This window comes from Cornus florida, unplaced genomic scaffold, assembly GCF_030987335.1.
Source record: "Cornus florida cultivar Cherokee Brave unplaced genomic scaffold, ASM3098733v1 CherokeeBrave_3.0.0_Hap2_Chr01, whole genome shotgun sequence".
Taxonomy (NCBI): domain Eukaryota; kingdom Viridiplantae; phylum Streptophyta; class Magnoliopsida; order Cornales; family Cornaceae; genus Cornus; species Cornus florida.
The window spans coordinates 92,620,961-92,644,000 of NW_026775571.1; the positions used below are offsets into that span (position 1 = coordinate 92,620,961).

Here is a 23,040-nt window from a genome sequence, read left to right on the forward strand (position 1 = left end):
TTTTAAGAGCATAAGAGAAAAAGAAAGAAAACTTTAGAAAATAATTTTAAAAATTAAATTTTTTTGGAAAGACATTATACATGGACAAACATATACATAGACATATACATGCAAAGAAAATATATAAATATATGTCTAATATATTGATAATTCAAGGGTACAGATTAACCCAACATAGATCCAATGGATTTCGATAAATTTAGGTGTATGGAAATATATAAATATGAAGAGCTAGTCCATTATAATAAATCAAAAATGAAACATGTTTATATATATATATATTGGTTACCATATTCTTTTTTTTTTTCAAATGAGAGATTGAGAGGTCACCACTAGGACATATTGTGGGCAAAGATATGGATGTGTGTTTGCTTTTAACAATTTTTAAAAAAAAAAAAAAAAAATTAATATTAAAAAAAAGTAAATATTTTTGACAGGCTTTATGTTTTTTTTTGTTGTTATACCTGACTGGAGAGAAAAGTTCTATAATTATCTTCTGCTTGCAAAATTGTGATATTGACTTGGCATAGCTTTGTGTAACTGAGAACAACCTACAATTAAAATGAAAATAGACATAAAAATTTAACTATGTCAAGAAGTATAATCAGAAGTATACCAAAAATTATTAGATGGTCCTAATTTAAAAAAATATTTAGTGAATTAATTTAATAAAAATTCTCTGATTATTAAATTTTATAATTTATTAATACACTTTTATGAGACTATTTTCTCAATTTAAAAATTTGTATTTAACTAATCCATCAAGTATTAATAATTTCTCAAAGTATACACTATACTTAAGCCAAGCTTTTTGTTGGTTGAATTAACTATATATGCAATGGCTTTCACTGTCCATTGCATGATCATAGAAGGAACCAAAATACATGTGCCCTATAAAGCCCTTACTGCAGAGAAAAAACTGAGATGAGTCATGCTCAACCCAGTTTTTGCAACTTCTGCATTAAAGTCCGTCAGTTCATAAATAAGGGTCTGACCTATTTACATGTGGCCTATAATGCCCTTATTCACGAGACCTGACGCGATGCATGAGCTTTTTTTTTTATTATTATTTAATTATTTAATTTAGAAAATAGTTTGATATCATCATTTAATTTAGAAAATAGTTCAATATGGATGAAAATAGTTTAATATCGATGAATTATTACAAGATATTACAAATAAATTTAAACATTGAACTCAATCACCAAGTTGATATGCTCCAAAACCATGAGTAATATTTTGTTGTGAAAATTAATTAAGCTACAATCTAATGTTTTATTTGGTTAGGCTGGACACCTCAATAATGTCCACAATTATGCTGAGCAATTAATAGTAATTAGTTTCGACGCCTTAATGTCCACGATTATGGTGGGAAATTAATACTAATTTGTTTTGCAAGAAAGGGCTAGAAAGACCAAAATGCCATGCTATACAGACAGAATTTAAAACATAAGGAGAAGGATAAAACTGTCTTTCTGCGAGAGTACAATGTCATTAGTAAAATACGAAAATCGTAAAAGGTCCAAATCATTTGCATAATAAACAATGGAGGAATGGAGTAAGATCCAAAAATAAGAAACAAAGTGGTCCTACAAGCAATGATAACGGTTACATTCCGTCAATTTAAAAAAAAAAAAAAAAAAAAAAAAAAAAAAAAAAAAAAAATTGATTAAAAAAATGAGAAAGAAATAAATGTAATACCTGTTTATAGACGACAAACTTTGGGAGAGAGCCATTCGAGTTGGAAATAAATGTAATTTATTTTAAAATTAATTGTTGAAATAATATACACGTGGTTGGTGTTTGAAATTGAAGAAGTGTACATTGAGTCATTCATACAAACACATATTTTTACGTCTATCATTATGTTTGTTTTTAGACTGGGATCACTTAGAAATGTACAAGATAGTATTTTGTGTAAAAAAAATTTCAACTTAATCAATTTTTTATTTCTTCATTATTGTTTTTGTCTTTATCCGTACAAATAAATGAAAATTAGGATACCGTCATTATAAAAAAAAATGCTAAAAAACAGGTACCTTTTCATTTTTTTTTTGTCCCCCTTTGAACACTCCATGTAGATGGGACCACTGTTGAAAAATGACCTTTGAATTATTTAATTATGCTATTTATACCTTGATGCAATTTGTGTCCTGAATTTGGCAAATAATTATTGGATTTAAATTGTGAGAGCGAGTATTGAGTCTTGTGGCTTGTTAGTGTCCGCCTCTCTCCCTCATTAGAAGTGTCTTTTTAAGATCCATAGAAGATGGAGATTGGAGATGGTGTATTTCTAACTGTGTAAGCGAGTACACCTTAGTTTGGTACACTCACGAGAAGTCTAAGGAGCTGTTGATTTTCAGGAAAAGTTCAATTAATTTAATTTTCACATACACAGATATTTACATGTTTATTATATGTTTGTGAGGATAATATGTATTTTGGCTTGTTTTCATATGCATATATAATCAAGCACCTCTCATCATCAATTATTTTCATTCCATGTCGTCTTGTATTTGTTTTCATTTGTTTTTATTATTTTTTTATTTTTTAAATCTAGTTCATATTTCTCTTAAAGGAGAGAAATGTAAATAGCAAGATTGTGACAGAAAATATCTCATTTATGGTATTAATAGGTATGGGCATTGAAGGCCTAGTGCCCCTTTCACCATCATTTTGAATACCATTTCATGATGGTCCTCTTCGGTCAGTAGTTCAAATGTACATGGTCCTTGAGATTTTTTTTTTTTTGGAATTTTGACATGAAATACATAAATATGAAGAGCTTGTCCATTATAATAAAATAAAAAATGAAACATGTTTACTTTTAACATTTTTTTTAAAAAAAAAATTAATATTTTTGACAGGCTTTATGTTTTTTTTTTTGTTGTTATACCTGATTTGAGAGAAAAGTTCTATGATTATCTTCTGCTTGCAAAATTGTGATATTTTAAATATTATCTATTTTTAATAAGATTTTTTTCTTGCATTACAGTTGTATCCCGGTGATTTTGACTTGGCATAGCTTTGTGTAACTATTATCTATATATTTTAACTATTATCTAAATATGTTGTGGCTTTTCCAATGAGTCATTTAATGCTTTCACTGTCTATTGCTTGATCATAGAAAGGAGCCAAAACAGGCATGCCAAATTTGCCAACAATAACTGACCTTTTATGTGATTGAAAGGACATGCTTCACATGGAGAGTGCAGAGGTTAAATTTCCTTGCGCTCATATAATCGTTTATTATTTTGCATATAATATATGTGTAAATGCGTGTATTACACGGGACAGTCAATCAAAATGTCGGCCAAAGAAATTTTTTCTCTTATATAATCTCTTGAGAAAAGTAGAGTTATTTATTTATTTATTTCTTTTTTTAACCGGCGGGTGGCTTAGGTTCTGCGGGAACCACACTACTATATCCGATGCTCGGTGGATTCCATGCCCCGTGGATCCTTCTCAGTAAACCCTTCATCAAGTAAACAACACTTTTGGACATTTTTAACGCAAGACTTATGATTAATTCTTAAACATTTGAAGTAAAAAAATAAAAAAATCTAATGAGAACGAATGGTAATTTTAGTGAGAATATCTTCATAAATTTTAAAAAAATTAAGATATAAAATAAAAATATAAAAAATCTAGTAGGAGTATCTGCCCCCACTAGTCCAATGTTAAGCCTGTGCCCGATCACGAGGACTGACGAGATGCATGAAATTTTCTAAAAAATTTTGGGAGACGAGCATGTAGAAAGAGAATTAAATGTCAATTAGTCACCTAGGAAAATCAATTTTTTTTTTTTTTTTTAATCAAACTCCTAGCAACACATCAGGACAATTAATGAAGATAATTTGTAATCTAAACATGGTTAATTCAATTTTAAGCACCTCCATTACTGGTATAACAAATTTTACCAATTCATGCCAAGCCTTTACGTAGTCAAAGTGTGCATTAACTTGAAAAGAAGAAAAACTGTGCGAGAAAGGGAAACAAGGTTTGACCTGCGACGTGGGATCGAATCACATGTGGAGATGCAAGATTTCTGGGGTCCTATATATATATATAATTATAATGATAAAACTTACAAAAATAAATAATTATTTATTTCATTTCCCACGCTTTCTCGGTGGCCAAATAGAAAGTAACCAAATTAGACAAGAAATGAACAAATAAAACAGAAAGATGTTGGGAAATTACAATTCCAATCTTGAGGTGAGATGATAATCGACCAAGAATGGGCCTCTCTGCAGGTGCTTCCTTGGATTTAGCTACATTTGGAGGCATTCTATTTCCAAATTTCTGTAGAGATAGAGAGAGCAACCTTTGATGTGCTTTCTAGGGTTTTGTTCGTTAAATCAGTGTGTGACCATGTGTTCCCAATTTAAATGAGACACTCAGACACGCGGCTGATTTACACAACGACTGGTGCATGGAATTGGTTTTGAAATTAAAAGTGCTGGAATTAGAGAAAATTTACTCAAAAAATTAAATTAAAATTTTCTCTAATTTTGAAAGTTCAATTTCATGCAGTGAAATACAGCCAACTAGGTATTTATTTTTCAAATCCAATTAATATCATAGATTTTAGGGATAAGTGTAGAAAACACCCTTAAAATATAGTCTGCCTAACACTTTTATCCCTATTTAAAAAAAGTACAAAAAATACCCCTAATCTTTTCACATTGTGCAAAAATACACCTTCTGACATAAATTAGTATTGTAATACCCGTTTTGCCCTTTTACTCTTTGAAAAATATCCAATGGAATATATATGCTTCTAATCTCATAGAATGGTGGTGATATTTGCACATTGCCTATGTATTTCTAAACATTTTTTTTCTCTAAACATTTTTTGAATTTTTTTTCTCTATATATATCTCTAAAACACTTTTTTATTATTTATTTTTTATAAATTTTGAGAATTTGTAAAATAAGGATTTGAATTTTTTAAGATTTTAGTTTACTCTTTTCTACTAATTTTTTTTTTTCGTACCAACAGTGTTAAAAAAAAAAAAAAAAAAAAAAAAAAAGGAAAAATTTCCCAATATCAATGTGCACTGGTTTTCGGAGTTTGGAGCAGATTTGTTTTTTTAAATTTGCACTTTATTTTCGCTTTTTATTTTCTATTTTTATCTTTACTTTTCTTTTCTAGTTATATACGTATATCTTTACTTGTCTATAGTCGGCGTCCTCCAATAATGTTATTTTCGGTCATTTTATAAAATTATTTATTTTTATATATTTTATAAAATAGTTCAGTAAGGGTAATTTAGTCAACTTAGGATTTAAATTTGTCAGACAAACCTATTTGCACCAGATTGAAACTTTAGGGTATTTTTTGCACGTGAGGGACATCCTCCAATAGTGTCATTTTCGGTTATTTTACAAAATTATTTATTTTTATATATTTTATAAAATGGTTTAGTAAGGTTAATTTAATCAACTTAGGGTTTAAATTCGTCAGAGGGACCTATTTGTACCAAATTGAAACTTTAGGAGTGTTTTTTGCACTTAACCTAGATTTTAACCTAATAAATTGATTAAGGTCTTTAAGAACAATTTTTACCCCCAGTTTTACATATTTCCACGCACTTTCATATAATTTTTAGAAATGTTTTCTTATAGATAATTTTACTTTTTTTTCTTTCTCTATTTTACATGATTTAATAATTGTTTTGGAGTTCTTTCATGTATTCTAAATACCTAAACAAAATATTTTCCCATTTCAAAAGTTATATTTTCATCTAGAATAGGTAACAACTTTTCGTAGCTTGCAATGTTCATATGGGCCTATGATTAGCTTTTGGAATTGCACCATTTTCCTATTAATCCAAACACCTAGGTAACAAAGATGTTGTAATTGTTGACCCTAAAATCGGCTAGCTAAAGCTGATTTAGAAATTGATGTATGCGGGCGTGCTAGAACCAATAATGTTGTTTAAAGGGGTGTAGTCAACTTTAGTCTTTTTGAGTAAATTGACTATAGGCGATTCGAGGAGAAATAAAACAATAAACTCCTTTTGTGAGTTCAGTTTACCTTAGTTAAAAAGACTTTTAGCAATGAATAAATAGTAATGTTTATGATAATAGAAAGGGGAGAGAAATAAATATAGAAGAAGATCGAGAGAAAGAGATAGAGGGAAAAAGATTGAGAGAAAGAGATAGAGGGAAAGAGATATACATAAATAGCAAGGTTGCTATATGGTGGAAGTAGAATTAGAGAGAGAGAGAGAGCTTGAGAAATCAATAACATTAAAATATAGATTCTGATGGTGCTGGACCTCTTACAAAGCATGCCTCAACCATTATTTATAGAATAATACGTAAACTAATTCGTATACACAAGTATTTTACTTGCATTACAACTCTCTAGCATACCCAGCTGTAAATTCAATTTAAACTATCCTAGAGATAACTATTAGTATTTAACTAAAATAAACTAAACAATAAATACTAGCACTATAATCCCTATCCATCATTTAAAGTTCAAAATAATTCTATCTGTATCACCCTTGCATGCAATTTCAACTTCAATCCACGTGAAATATCCTCCATCTTTAGTCCAAGCCACTTCCACGTCAACTTCAAGCCACTGCAACGTCGCTGCCCATGCAATTTACCAAAATAGGTGCAACAATGCCCCCCAATTTTGGTAGCCATTTTAATTAAGCTTTCAAAATTTGAATTACACCAATGGAAATGAAATGGCACCTACACCATAGAGCTACCAAACCAATATCATCATTATCACTTTTTCCAAAAAATACTAATTACACTAACCCATCTAATCAGTCATTAACTGTGATACCCCTCGATTCTGAGCCAAGTCCGGGCACAGATTCGAGAGATATCAAGTAATTAATATTTTAAAACGAACACAGATGACAAAGAAAATAAAAGAAATAAGTATTAAGCTGAAAAGAAATTCTAATTGTAAAACCTCCAGTGATAAAAGTTTAATAATATTTAAAGTTTTCAATCCGTACAACTCGGGAATCCAACTAGTGGACCCCTAATAATCCCAAATGATAAAACTTTACAGAATTAAAATCCAAAACTAAAATCAGAAAGAAAATCCTATTTAGTCGGAAGAGTGAGTAACTGTATCTGCATCACCACGAACAAGCTCTGAGCCTGGTATTTTCGAGCACCTGAAAAATAAGGGTGGGTCAGGCCCACATGTAAGTTCCATACTACTACAATTCATACATAAATCTGATACGCAAATACATACTAGATAGCTCAACAATAGCTAAAGTAGTCCATATAGATATAAGTACACACTATAAGACGTTCACCAGCCTACATAATCCATCTCAGACCGAGTAGAACAACCAGGGAAACATCATCAGACCTAGTTATCAATCCTAGGCGATATATGCACCCTAACCGTGATCAGGAGACTCAAGCTTATATCACGGCACCATAAGTATATATTTAAATCCTTCCTAATACAGAAAAATAAAGTAACCATCCATTATGTCGTTCAACTATTTTAGTTGACAGGACATTCATCCATGTAGGAGTTAACTGTTTTGGTTAATCCATTCCGTATGTATGAAGGGGTAGGATTTAGCTTCTTGATCTAATCCATCCCTAATATGTCACCGTTCTATACCGGTACATATAATGCAAATCATCCACAAATGATGCACATTCATTAGCATATCAAATACTTCCAGAGTCCGACATAATAGCAATCAGATATAAGCAAGATTCTATTATGCATACAGTACATGATTAAAATCACGAAACATTCGTTCAAATTGCTACAGTAATGATAAACAATTTAAATTATCCATTCCCCATATAATTGATAGAACAGAAATTATATTAGTTGAGCAATTAATATCCATAACATGATATAATAATTTTCAGAATCTTAAACTGATCACATTATATTAGAATTCCCAACCGATACTTCCATACTAGCCCGTTTGAATTACTAAAACAAAGGCTAGTAAACAAATCCTCCTATATCCTTGATGGCATGCAAAGTAATATAAAAATTCATGTCATCCTTTTAAATCATTAACTATAAATCCTGTGCTAAATATAACGACACTTAAAAGTCTAGACGGAGTACATATACAAATTTCCAAATAGTACTTTCATTTTAGTCCATTTAGTTCGTTAACACAAAACTAGCAACTAAGACTTCTATAACTCCTGACAGCATGCAACTTCTAGTTAAAAATTACATGATGTCCATACCACAGTATAACCAACTTTCTTGGGACTCAATGTGTTAAATACATCATTGATATAAAATCCTCTAATGACTTTTCATATCAGTCCATTTCAATTGCTAAAACAACTAGCAATTACATCTTCCTTTCTTTGACAGCTTGCACACAAAGATTCATAATTCATGATGTCCCTTACCACAGCCTATACTAAATATTTAAAGGATTCAATAGGTTAGTTTTAAACATTTAAAACTCCCCATAACTTTCCAAAAAGTCAATTCAAGCCTTTAAAATCACAAAATATCAAAAAAACACCCCGTAGGGCATTTTTACAAGGGAGCCGGCTCTAGAACCCTTGGAGCCGGCTCCTAAGCTTCCAGAGGCGGCTCTTCCTCATGAAGAGCCAGCTTTCTCTTCATGAGAGTCGGCTCCCTCCATTGGGGAGCCGGCTTTCCCCCTGAGAGTCCCCTCTGCTTTATCTTTGCTTCGTCCGGTGATCTTCTGTGCTTCCGGTGAAGTTAAATGTCCCTGTCCCAAATATTTTTAACATACCTAGGGTTCAATTTAAGTTCTTATTGTCCTAGAAACTCCTCACCTTCCAGTATGAATTAATTGACAAAAAATCTAAACCGAAAACAAAAACAGTTTATGTTTCCTCTGTTCGTCTTCCTTGATTCCGATAAAGTTCTATCCTCTGTTCCAAAGTTTTCTTAAAGTTCTTAAGGTTCAAGATAAGTCCCAACAGTCCTAGAAACTCCTTAATTTCTATTACGAATTGTTTGATAGAAGTTCAAACCAAAAACAACACAGTTTATGCAAGAAACCGATTTCAGTTACTTAAACGTAAGATAAGTTACAGTCCAACATAACATGCATCAACCATCAGTTTTAAAAGTTGAATTAATCCCTGGAGACTATAAAGAATGCACAAAATATAAGTTTACAGGAAGGAGATAGAATGAAAATTGCCTTTGATTTCAGCTTTGAAACCTAAACCACCGACTCTGTGTTTTCCGACAGATTCCCAACTGTCGTTCAACCCCTCCGTTGCTCTTAGTTCCATCCAGAAACAACCCCGACTTTCTCTTTTAGCCTCATGGGTTATCTCTCAAGACCCTCTCTATTTTCCTCTCAACTTATGGCTAAACTATAAGTTGGATTTTACAATATATATATAATAGCTTCCACTAAACCTTAATTCTAAACCCTTTAAATTACAAGTCGGCGACCCTAAGTTACAGAAATAATAAAACCCTAATATACACGACACACACAATTTAACCAACTATTCCACCTCAGCACATATGTAATTAACACAATTAAATCAAACAAACTATCAAACAAAATACGTCATTTAAATCACCAATTAATCAAATAATAAAATACAATAACCATTAAACAATTAATTTAAAATAAATAAATAGATACAATTAAACAATCAACTTAAATAAATACACACTTAATCAATTAAGCAAACAAGCACATAATTCAATAGAAATGCAATAAAATCCTCAATTAAAATTCCCAAATTATCCTTTTAAAATTAAGGGTATTACATTAACTCTACAGTAAACCCTTTGTCTTCTATTGATACACGCCTCATTACCCATTTCAAACCAAAAAACTCTTCATTTGTCATAACCATCGTCTCTGTCAAAGTGCTACTTTCCTTCAGAAAGTGAATCTCCTTTGTTTTCTAAATATGTCTTCAAAAACCCAGAAGCAACACGCAGATTTAAGCTTAGAAACCCCTTTTCCTGAACCATTATCCCACACATAAATGACAAAATCGGCTGTTAAAACCCTAGTTGCTCCTAAAATTGAAACTTCGACCTTATTTGACATTACAGATAACGCTAAGGGGCTAGAATCATTGTTTAATAATCGAATGCCTCTGTCATTGTCCCCTTTTTATTCCCAAGCTGAGAAGTATCTCCCATTTTCAAAATCGATACAACAGAAAATTTGGGACTTGAATTAAATGTCATATTCCATCTAGAGTTGACAATTGTAGGGCTATCTTTTATTGAGGAGAACCCATATGATACCCAAATATGCTACACCATAGATCTCAGTGAAACACACTCTCAACTTGCCTCATGAATTGCAAGTATCTTAGAATGATTTGAAGAAGTTGCAGTTATTATCTGCTTCATAGATCGCAATGATATAGCAGTACCACCACAAATAAACAGATATCTTGTTTGTGATCTTGCTTTGTGTAGGTCAGAAAGATAACCAGCATCTACATATCCAATTAATTGGGATTTTGAATCATTTAAATGAAATAATCCCACATTAGTTGTGCCATGAACGTAACGCAGAACATGCTTGACCCCATTCCAATGTCTTTAAGTTGGTGCAGAACTGTATCTTGTTAATAAGTTAACTAGAAAAGCTATATCAGGCTGGGTGCAATTTGTAAGGTACATAAGAGCACCAATTGTATTAAGATATAGTACTTCAGGACCAAGGATTTCTTCATTATCTTCTCGAGGGCGAAAATGATCTTTTTTCACATTAAGTGATTGGACAACCATTGGGGAGCTCAATGAATAAGCTTTATCCATATAGAACCGCTTTTGTGTATGTTGACTGGTAGATCAGAATTCCGTTTGATAAATGTTTGATTTGCAGGCTAAGACAAAATTTCGTCTTTCCGAGATCTTTCATCTTGAATTCTTTCTTTAGATAAGTGGCAATCTTTACAAGCTCTTTAGAAGTTCCCACAAGATTCAGATCATCAACATACACTACAACAATAACAAAACTAGATTATGATTTGTTAATAAAAATGCATAGACAAATTTGATTATTTATTTACCCTTCTTTCAATAAGCACTCGCTATGGCAATTGTATCATATTCGCCCAAATTACTTCAATCCATATAAAGATCGTTGTAACTTTATCGAGTACATACTACGTGGTTTTGAGTTACATGTTTTTGGCATTTTAAATCCTTCAGGGATTTTAGTATAAATAACATATTATATTCTTGTGATCCATATAAATATGTTGTAACCACGTCCATTAGATACATATCCAGTCTTTCTGTGACTGTTAAACTGATTAAAAATCGGAATATGATTGCATCTATCACAAGAGAGTATGTCTCCTTATAATCGATACCAAGTCTCTGCAAGAAACCTTAAGCTACCTGTTGGGCTTTATATCTCAAAATTTCATTTTTCATATTACGTTTCCGTACAAATACTCATTTGTACCCTACAGGCATGACATCTTCAGCTGTCTAGATTATAGGTCCAACAACTTCATATTTTGCTAATGAATTTAGCTGTGCCTGTATTGTTTCTTTCCATTTTGGCCAATCATTTATATGTCGACATTCTTCGATATTTTGAGGTTCTAGATTCTCATCATTTATATCGAGAACAACTGCAGATGAGAATATGTTGTTTACAACTTTATTTCTATTCCATATATTTCCAAAATTTAATAAGATCTCATCATTTTTAGGTACCTTAGCCTCTCGTGCCTCTCCAAAAGCTATTTCATCATACTTAGGTATCTATGCCTCATCAAGAACTATTACTTCATTATCATTAGATACCTGTGTCTCATCAAGGGCTTGTGCCTCTGCCTCATCAGGGGTTTTTAATTCAGGGATTTTAGATTGATCAATCTTTTCTGTTGCTCTCTTTGTAGCCTTTTCGAAGCGCCAACTTCCTTATACACTTTTCTTTATGCCTTCCTTCTTTAAGGAATAGTATCTTTTACACCAACTGGTCTACCACGCTTCTAGCGTTTCTTAGATACATTTGCAACAACACTGACAGATGTTCTATACATCAATTCTCGTTGGAATGTTTGCAGTTGATATATGTGATTTTATCACTTTCTTTGTGTTAGTGAATGCATCCAGCAATTGATTTGTAATACTTTACAAATGAATGATCATTTGAACTTCTAGTTCACACTGATTTGTGCAAGGATCAAAATGAGATAAAGTCAAGACATTCCAATTAATATCATGCCGCTTTTCTGGCTTTATCTTTTCTCCCCTTAATGATAGGAAAACAGCCTCTTCAAAATAACAATCAGCAAACCGCGCTTTAAAGATATCACATGTCATATGTTCAAGATATCTAATAATAGATGGAGAATCAAAACCTACATAAATACTAAGTCGTTGTTGAGGGCCCACTTTGGTGCATTGTGGTGGTGCAATGGGAACATATACAGTGCAACCAAAAACTCATAAGTGAAAGATATTTGGTTGTTGATCAAGTACAAGTTGTAGTGGTGGAAAACTATGATATGCAGTTGGTCTTATACGAACTAAAATTGCTACATCTAATATGGCATGTCCCCAAGCAAAAATAGGTAGTTTAGTTCTCATAAGTAATGGTCTAGTTATTAACTAAAGACATTTGATAAAAGATTTTGCAAGACCATTTTAGGCATGCATGTGTGCAACAAGCTGTCCAACATCAATACCAATTGACATACAATAGTCATCAAATGATTAAGATATGAATTATCCTGCGTTATCAAGACGTATTGTCTTGATTGGATAATATGAAAAATGTGCTCGTAATCTAATTATTTGAGCAAAAAGTCTAGCAAATGCAACATTGCGAGTAGAAAGTAAACTTACATGAGACCATCTATTAAAACTATAAAATACCGAAATAGTCCGATGAATTCATTGTAAAAATGTTGGGCATTCAATAACAACCTTGGAAGGTGACGGTCTAACTATTAACTTACCTTGTGAGCAGGCGGTACATGGATAATTACTTGCTAAAAGAATGTTCTGGTTCTTTAGTGGATGACCATGTGAATTTTCGATGATTTGACGCATCATTGTTGACCTAAGATAACCAAGGCGATCATGCCAAAATATAAAAATATTTGGGTCAAAACACTTCAGGTGTGTCACTGCATGTGACTCAATTGCCCTTATAGTAATATAATATAATCCAGAATATAAAGTAGGAAGTTTTTCTAATACATGCTTCAGGCATGTAATACAAAAATATTCTATACTCCCTTTATGTATAGTCTCAATATGATAATCATTGAGACGTTTATCTTTAAAACTCAATAAATTTCTTTTGAATTGAGTAGAGTATAAAGCATTACCAATATTCAATTTTGTTCCACATGGTAACACAATGATAACTCTTTCAGAGGCTTTAATTAGGTCTGCAGGACTTGATATCGTATTAACACTAGCATAAACTAATCTTATACGCGAAAAATATTTTCTATCTCGGAATATAGTGTGTGTTGTTGCGTTATCTGCCAGACATATATCTTCGCCATTTATCTTGGGCACAGTCAATGCCTTAACCAGATCCATGCCTCTTCACATACACAAAATAAATATTTCAGTACTTCAAATATGAAGTACCAACTAGATAAACACGTACAAGACCACCAAAATAAAAACATATTGGTACAACTAAAATAGAGATATATTGATACAACAAAAAGATAAACATACTGATAGAGAAAAAATAAAACACACGAGGGATAGTCTACTAGAGAAAGATATGTTAATTGGTATGGGCATTTCCATCACCAATCAAATGATCAATACTACCACTAGGATTAGCAAAGAAATCAGAAACATCAAGGTGAGTAATATCAACTGGCATGTCATCATCAACAAAATTCATCTCGATTTCCTTTCTTTTTCCTTATCATTCATTGAGGCAAGGTAAAGATCGGCTAAATGTTTGGGCGTGTACGTGACCAATGCCCTTTCATTATAGCAAGGCTTGTAATCATATATCACGGGAGTTTTGTTCTGTAAAGCTTTTCCTTTTTTCTGCTTGGTCGTATTTGAATTCCACTTCTGGTGGGACAGTGTGGAGTTCCTTCTTAGAACCAATGAGGAATTATGACCACCACGGTTATGATATATGTTTTTATTGCGACCATATCCGCGACCACTACTACGTCCACGTCTATGGCCGTGAAATAAGGACATACTCGTTTATGAGAATGGTAAAGATCCAGTTGGACGGGACTAGTGATTTTTCATCAAAAGCTCATTATTTTGTTCAGCCACTAATAAACAAGAAATCAACTCAGAATATTTTGTAAATCTTCGCTCTCTATATTGCTGTAGGAGCACATTTGATGCATGAAATGTGGACTATGTTTTTTTTCCAACATATCATCATCAATAATTTTCTCTCCACACAATTTTAATTATGAGCTTATTTTTAAACAAGGCTGAATTATACTCACTTACACTTTTAAAATCCTGTAATCGCAGGTGGGTCTATTCATAGCGAACTTTTAGAAGGATCACGATTTTCTGATGCTCATACCGCTCCTTTAAATTTTTCCATAACATAAGTGGATCTTAACCGCGAGGTACTCTATTTTCTACTCCTCATGGAGGTGATGGCGAAGAAAGATCATAGCTTTCGTACAGGGACGCATTATTTTCTTCCTTAATTGTTTCTCTGAGATTCATGGCATCCAAGTAGATCTCGGCATCAAGGATCCATGACAAGTAGTTTTTGCCTGAGATATCAAGTGCGACAAATTCAACCTTGGTAAGATTTGGCATTATGAAAGAACTATAAATAACAAAATCACACCATTAGAATCATATTTAACATCATAAATATATTAATTTATCACAAAGGAACATCTAGACACATGGTTAGAAAACCCACTTAAGAATTTAAAAGGTTTGTATCACAAAAAATAATCATGTACTCAAAACTGGGCTAAGTAATATGTATACTTCGAATCAAAGATACACTAGAATACTACTAATAATGGGCAATAATGGGAAAGAGCACTACTAAAGATATACCATTAGAGCATTACCAAAGCACTAATAAAAGATATACCACTATCTAAAGCACTACTAAAGATATTAAAATTTAAAACAATAATTTAAAACTTGAAAAGAACTTATAGAAAATTTTGTTTTTTTATTTTTTATTATACTTCAAAGCAAAGTACACACTTAGAAATATTACAAGAAAGAGAGAATAGAAAACTGAAAGATAATATGAGGGTAAACAATGCCCCTTTTTATACATAAAACATCAGACTTGAAAATTAAACTTTGAAATCCGTATAGTGGTTGGATGGAGTGTGCTGAATTATTTTGCAGTCGAATGGTCTACCATTAGTTTCTGTCTTCTTGCCATATAGCATTGCTAGTTTTCTGACAAGAGTAAAGCCATAATGGTTGTTTGGCTGTGAACTGTACAATTAAAGACTTTCTGAAAAGTTCTTTATCTTCGTTATGTGGAATCAAAACTTTTTTTTAAAAAGGTTTTGTCTTCTTCTATCGGCAAGATAATTGAGAATCTCATTTTTGAGGAGGTTTCATCATATCTGCCATTAGAACTATAAGGGAATCCCAATAATCTTCAGTGCTCAGCTCCACCTCTTGATCTGACTCATGATTAGGATCTTGAGCTTCTCCAGCCAAATAATGGAAATGATTTCCTTCTTGACTGGTAGTAGACGCCATTGACAAATCATCTTTAATTTGAGATGATGAAGAACCAAATGAATTGACAAACTTGTTCTTCATAAAATCCATACATTAAACCATTAAATCGATTTCGGTGATTATTGGATTTTGTTTCCTAATCATTTCTTTAACCAATAATTATAGCCATATCCTAAAGAAAGCTTCTGGGAGCTATTAGGATTTAAACCCCAGTTAGAGGGTGTAACGACCCACTCCACCACATGGTATGATATTATCCGTTTTGGGCCTGAGCCCGCACGGTTTTGCTCTTGAGCTTTACCCCAAAATGCCTCATACCAATTAGAGATGATACACTTATATATAAGCACTTCACATTTCCTCTACCAGGCGATGTGGGTCTGTGCACTTGTAGCTCGCCAGTGTGGTAGCCTGACAATGTCTCTCACACCCGCCCACAAAGTCATCACAATCCACTCCCCTTGGAGGCCCGACGTCCCCGTCGGCACACTTCCGGTTGGGTCAGGCTCTGATACTATTTGTAACGACCCACTCCACCACATGGTATGATATTGTCTACTTTGGGCCTGAGCCCGCACGGTTTTGCTCTTGGACTTTACCCCTAAAGGCCTCATGCCAATTGGAGATGACACACTTACATATACCAAAAGGTCATCACAATGGCTCGGGCCTAAAGCGGACAATATCATACCATGTGGTGGAGTGGGTCGTTACAAATGGTATCAGAGCTTGACCTAGCCGGAAGTGTACCGACGGGGACGTCGGGCCTCCAAGGGGGGTGGATTGTGATGACCCTGTGGGCAGATGTGTCATGGGCAGGTGCGAGACACACTGACAGGCTACCACACTGGTGAGCTACGGGTACATAGTCCTATATCGCCTGGGTAAAGGGAAGGTGAAGTGCTTATATGTAGGTGTGTCACTCCAATTAGAATGAGGCCTTTTGGGGTGAAGCCCAAGAGCAAAACCATGCGGGCTCGGGCCCAAAGCGGACAATATCATGCCATGTGGTGGAGTGGGTCGTTACAAAGACCTCATAATTCGCTTGAAAATAGTTTTAATATAAACAAGTGGACCTTTTTATTTATTTATTTATTTTTTTTCCTTCTGAGTATCAATTTGCTTTTTGTGAGTAATTTCCACAGAGGTAGTTTCTATAAGCATGGCTTCACGGTATGTCTGTTTATACCTTAAATTAGGAAGATAAGGAGTGTTTTCTTTAAGAACTTTCTTCATTGTTTTCTTTGAAAAACCCACCATTTTATTTGATGTTTGAAGCAAATGAGATAAATGCTTCAATGCTGGATATTAGTCATCCTCAAGTGATATCATCAGTTTAGCTTTTGTTTTACCATGACCTTTTATGGTATGACCACTGCCTTGCCCTCGATTGGGCTGACTCATAAACCCTGTAAAAATTCACGGGTTAAAAAGTCAGGTAAAGAATTAGAAGTGCCTTTAATATACTCAATTGTAAAATCAAAAGCAGATAAATCAGCTTGCCATCCAGTAAATATCTATTTGGAAGCTATATTCTTTACATATTTTTCCAGTACTTGTTTAGCAGCACTACAATCAATACGTAACAAGAATTTCTGATTTAATAAATCATCTTTGAATTTATAAATATATTTAACTAAAGAGAGATTTTCTTTCTTAATAGTTGAATAATTTAATTGTGCATTTTTCCAAGTTCCAAAAGTGAAACGAATTAACTTTTCTGTTCCTGTATTCGGATTCTTTTGTTTAATAATACCGCCATATCCAATATTGGATGTATCTGTTTTAACAATTTTGAACTAAGAAGAATTAGCTAAAGATAAACAAGGAATCTGTTTAGCTCATAGTTTAATCTTTTGTATTGCTTTGGTATGTTCCAAAGTCCATGGCGGAGGAGATTTTCTCAGCCTTTTATGCAAAATTGTTGTATCCTATGCAAGATTTTTGTAGTGATTACTAATGTAATTTAAAGTACCAAGGAATCTTTGAAGTTGAGTTTTATCTTAATTTCATAAGGAAATTTAGAAGCAAACTCAATACTGCAGTTAATGGGTTTAATTTTCCGGTCACATATATCATAACCACAAATTTTACCTGTGTAAGAAACATCTTAAGTTTAGGGGCAAAAACTGTTAAACCACTTTTGTAAATAACTTCTTTGAAAATTTTCAAATGTTTATAATGCTGATTAATTGATTTTGAAAATATTAATATATCATCAATAATTTGAGGATCTTGAACTTGATCTATAAGATCTAATAAGGATTGCTGATGACTAGTCAAAACATTTAGACTAAGTCCATTCATCTCAACAATAGCTTAATAATAATCTTGTTCACGGTGACAAGAGCATTTTGGATTACTATTCTCTTCAGAATAAGAAGACTACTGTAATTCCATTACTATTTCCTCATTATCAGAGGAGTCTTTCGCAGAAGAACTGTATTAAGTAATAATTTCCTTAATTGGAGTTTTAAATCTTCATCAATTTGAAGATTGGTATTTTTCTCCTTAGTTTTGCATTTGTTTGCATAGTGTCCAATGCGTCCACATTTAAAATACTTTTAGCCTCTAATTTAGGCTTGCCTTTACCCTTAGGGTTTGGAAAATTATTCCTTTTAGGCTTAGTATACAATTTAGAATTATCATTTTTCTTTTGGAAAAATACTTCCATCCCTCCCTGCTGACGTGGCCACATGTGGTTATGACATGTGTAATTACAATAATTTTTAAGTGAAAATAAAAATTTTCTGCTATCAATCCGGCCACCAATACTTTACATTATTTCTACATGAGACATCAATACTATACTATGCTTGGGTGTTGGTTGGCAGGGGTCACAAAAATCCGACCAAACTGAAAAATTAAAATGTCCTTAGTGCTCAGCCCTGATTTTGTATCTTCTGCTTAAAGTCCATCAGATTTATAAGTGTTACTGCTTGACCTATTTCTCTAGTTTAATTAGCTGATTTAATACTCCATAAAAGTTTCTCGACCTTTATTTCATGTCCACACAAACTACCTTCTTTTATACTATCTGGAAACACATTCCAGATTAAGGATTAAGATTCTGCGGGTAGCTCAGTAATTTTTGCTAGTGCTCGAGTATGGCTCCTGCTTTATGTCCATCCAGATTTGAAGTACTTTGTGTGAGGAATTGACTTTCTTTAATCAAGATCAAGAATTTGGCTCTTTAAAATTTGTCATTATCAATTAGCCACAACCAATCGAGGGCAACCCCTGCAAATATGCCACCTAAAAGACATAACACTAGCAGATTGCCCATTGCATTTTGCTCCGGACCCTACAAAACAAAAAACCAGGAAAAAATTTAGAAGGAAAATTTTGAATTCATGCAGATTTTGGACTCTGATGCTATGTATTCGAAGAATTTCATGAAGAATAATGTTCACCAACCTTGTAGCCTTTAGGAGCCACTGTAAGGACACAAACGGAAAGATAACCATTGGTTAGTCCCAAGAAGGATATGAGCATTATCATCCATCCCAGATCACCATATGTTGCAGTGAAATAAAGTGCAGGGATGAGCAAGAAACGGGACAGTATCGCAACCATAAGCCCCTTTCTTGACTCCAATTTCAGGCACTTTACGAGGGGAATGTAACTTGATATTAGATCCCAGGCGTTGTACATTGCCATCAGAACAAGTGGATACCTGAAAGATCACCAATTGTGCAAAATTTCTAGTTAGTGTTCAGAAGATACACCAGCAGCATCAAATTTGAGGTCAAACTCATTGAATCTAGAAAATATTAACCATATGCTTTCAAAGAAATAGTTGTTTCACAGGGCATGACAAAAATGGTCGTAAAATAACCATCAAAGATATGCTAACGCTAGCAATGTCATAAATGACCACTTACCATGAACCTAACTGGTGTGATCCAGTATTTTCATACAAGAACCCAGGGAAAATTGACAAAGTCAAGACATATATTAAAAAAATGCCGAACATATAATCTACGTTCTGAAAGAACAATTGTTTGTTGCTCAACCGCTCCAGTGTCTTAGCATCATCTTCAGTCTGCATAGATTCCAAAAATTACCTTATTGAACATTGAGTTTTGCATGATTGAAAAAAATTTTACACTTCTTTAACTTGCCTGTGTTTGTATGCCAGCAGCAGCAAGGTCAGCTGAAACAGTTGTCGATCCTTCTGAGGCTGCCTTTGAGCGGTAGTGTTTCACAATTGGCAGTTTGGGAAAGAAGATTGCATACAGAAATATACATAGAAACTCAAGGAATGTAGAGATGGCAAGGATTAACACTGCAAAAGAAGTGATAACAGATATAGTTATCAACATAACTTTTGAAAGTTCACGATAAAAATCTGAAATTGTTCTGTGCATACTAGCCCCCTTGCGAAGACCAGCATCAGATTTTTCGAATGCTGCTTTTGTGATTAGCCTCAAAGCAGAGGTCAGAGCTCCTGATGCAGCCAAACCAGCTAGAAATGACTGCAACATCCATAATAGGAATATTCATAAAGCTAGTAATTTGATTCAAATACCTTCAAGATGAAGGCAAAAGTGGTCAAGGAGCGTAAGAAAAATATATATTTAACCACAAGACTGACTTGGATGAATTCGGGGCTCATGAATGACAAGTCTCCAACCATTCCACCTTGAACATAGGCATGTGCAACCCCAAAAGCAGCAACTAAGACACATATACCAATATAACTTCCAATCCCTCCTTTTCCTGATGTAGCTAAATCCAACTGTCAAAAATGAAAGAAAAATGAAGCTAAATCCAACTGTCAATATAAGTTCCAATCCCTCCTTTTCCTGGCTGGAAGCATAATTCTGAGTTGAATTTCTTTGAAGTATGGATTACTAAAATCAAATGGTGAGAATTCAAGAACATGGACAACACCATCATACAAATAGAGCAGTGGCAATACTTACAACTAAGAGCAACAAAGTACTCAAGAAGAAAAGGCTGTATCCTGTTATGTTACGTCGTCTGGTGTCAATCCTTGACTCATAGTATGAAAGTGTCGCAATTGTACCCAATGTGAATGGTTGATAAACGAGGGTAAGTACCCTGGCAGGATGATATTCCTGCCATGCAAAAGAAAAACTTCGTCAAAGAAATTGGTGCACATACATCTAAAATCAATATTTTACTTAAATAAGTGTTTTGTGACATTCAATTTCTGGTGGGAAATTTATTCATGATATTATGATGTAAATTAGGGGAAAGATGTCTGCAATTGTTTTAGACTGAATCAACTTGCATTGGTCAAAGTCGAGGAATCCATACTTTATTTCAACTTTCACTAAACTGAAAAGTATATCAATATCTCCATACTCTACAGCATATTAAGAATCATACAAACCACTCTAACTCGAGTGCCAAGTAATCTAATCCTATCTTGTCAATTCAGAGACTAATTTTTTGGTATGTAATTCAAAGAACACTTTAATAAAACCTTTCACACGATCCTCTGGAATAGTTCTATATTAGTATAGCAAAGAGTCATAATCTGAAAAGATGAAAGGGTTAGAAATTGACTATGGGTGAAGTACCGGGAACAATTTATAGTAGTAGTCTCCAATTGTCAGCATACTGTTCCATGACACGACGGACCCGAGTCCAAGAATCCAACATACTACCATTGCACTAAACCTTCCCTGAAAAAAAAAAAAAAAAAAAAAGGTTTTTTTTGGGAATGAAAACACAAATTACTTCTCTTCTTGTATAATTCCACTCCTCTGTATAAGTCAATTTGGGTCACAAACCTCAAGCCTGGTTGGAGCTCCATTTACTTCAGCAATACTCATGTCTTCTTTCGTATTAACAGAAGTAACCTATAGAATCAAGAAAAGCAGCATTCCCATGTTTTTATGCTATTTGACTCTTTAAATGGAAATGATTATGCAATTTGCTATAACAAAAACTTATAATATATGGTACATTAAAACTAAAACAAAACAAAAATATGCAGCATAAAAATCCAACACAAAAGAAATATTCTAAGAAGTTAAATTTGACTAATTCCAAGAACAATATAAGTGAAAAACAATGCAAGAATCAATTAGTGATGATATGCCTAAAAGATCAAATCTGGAACAGAATATAGGAATGCAACATGAACTAACTATATCATGTACATAACACACACTTACAGTAATATATATATATATATATATATATATATATATATATATATATATATATATATATAGACACACACACACACAAACATATTATATGAAGAATGTAGATCAGAAACCTTATCAGGAGTAGAGAAAAGATGAGCTTACCTTTGTGAGAATGAAAATTTAACTTTTGTTTTAAGGAAATCAAAGGAATTTTAAGAGCACAAGAGAAAAAGAAAGAAAACTTTAATAAAGAAATTGAAACCTCAGCTTTAGATTCAAAGGCGAGTCGAAAGAATGCAGCCGAGACAAAATGCTTGCCCACAGACTACGCCAATTTGATCTGAGCAAGCCAATAAGACGAAGTCTCGAGCCTATCAAACCTGCACTTGCTACATTTCTCTGCACTGGTAAGGCGTGCCTGAACCTCTGGTCTTGATCAAACACGGTGACCTCGCCGGAGTCCGAGGCCCAACAGTACCTACCTCCGGAGAAACCTTTGCCGGGTTTTCCACAATATTCGGTTGAAAACACACTTTTCTTCTTGGGTTCTGCTCTGTTTTTCTCTGGGTATTTCTTTTCCGCAGACTTGGTTTGGACATTGGTTGTGGCTTAAAATAGTTTAATATCGGTGCATTATTATAAGATATTACAAATAAATTTGAACATTGAGCTCAATCACCAAGAAGAATATGCTCCAAAACCATGAGTAATATTTTGTTGTGAAAAATGAATTAAGCTACTGATTTGGACATCTAATGTTTTATTTGGTTAGGTTGGACACCTCAATATTGTCGACGATTATGCTCAGCAATTAATAGTAATTTTTAAGTGAAAGTGAAAAAACGGATATCCAAGTTTGGCGGAGGGGCAAATGCAATAATGCTCAGACTAAAACCAAAAGGTTGGAGGAGTCCCTGAAGCGAGCCTTAAAGAGCAAGTACTGGGTTATGATCCTAAGGAATGCTTCAAATTGGAACAGGAGCTTGGCAATGCTTGGAGGGAAGAAGATATTTATTGGCTTAAAAAATTCAGGATCGCGTGGCTGAATCATGGTGATAAAAATACAAAGTTCTTCCACCAGAAAGCCAAAATCAGACGTCGGAAATATGAGATTTGAAGGGTGGCAGACGATTAATTTCAAAATCTTTTTGCATCTTCCCCTGATCGTGATGATCTAGTATTTTGGAATTCGGTTTCTCCAAAGGTCACAGAAGGGATGAATTTAACTCTTTTGACAGAGGGTTCTGAAGATGAACTACG

The 23,040-nt window shown here is 33.4% G+C and overlaps 1 pseudogene; it reads right to left on the minus strand.

Annotated features, from left to right (window-relative positions):
* Positions 1 to 18,845: 18,845 nt before the first annotated feature.
* Positions 18,846 to 21,481, minus strand: LOC132306632 (equilibrative nucleotide transporter 3-like; annotated as a pseudogene).
* Between the last annotated feature and the right edge of the window lie 1,559 nt (positions 21,482 to 23,040).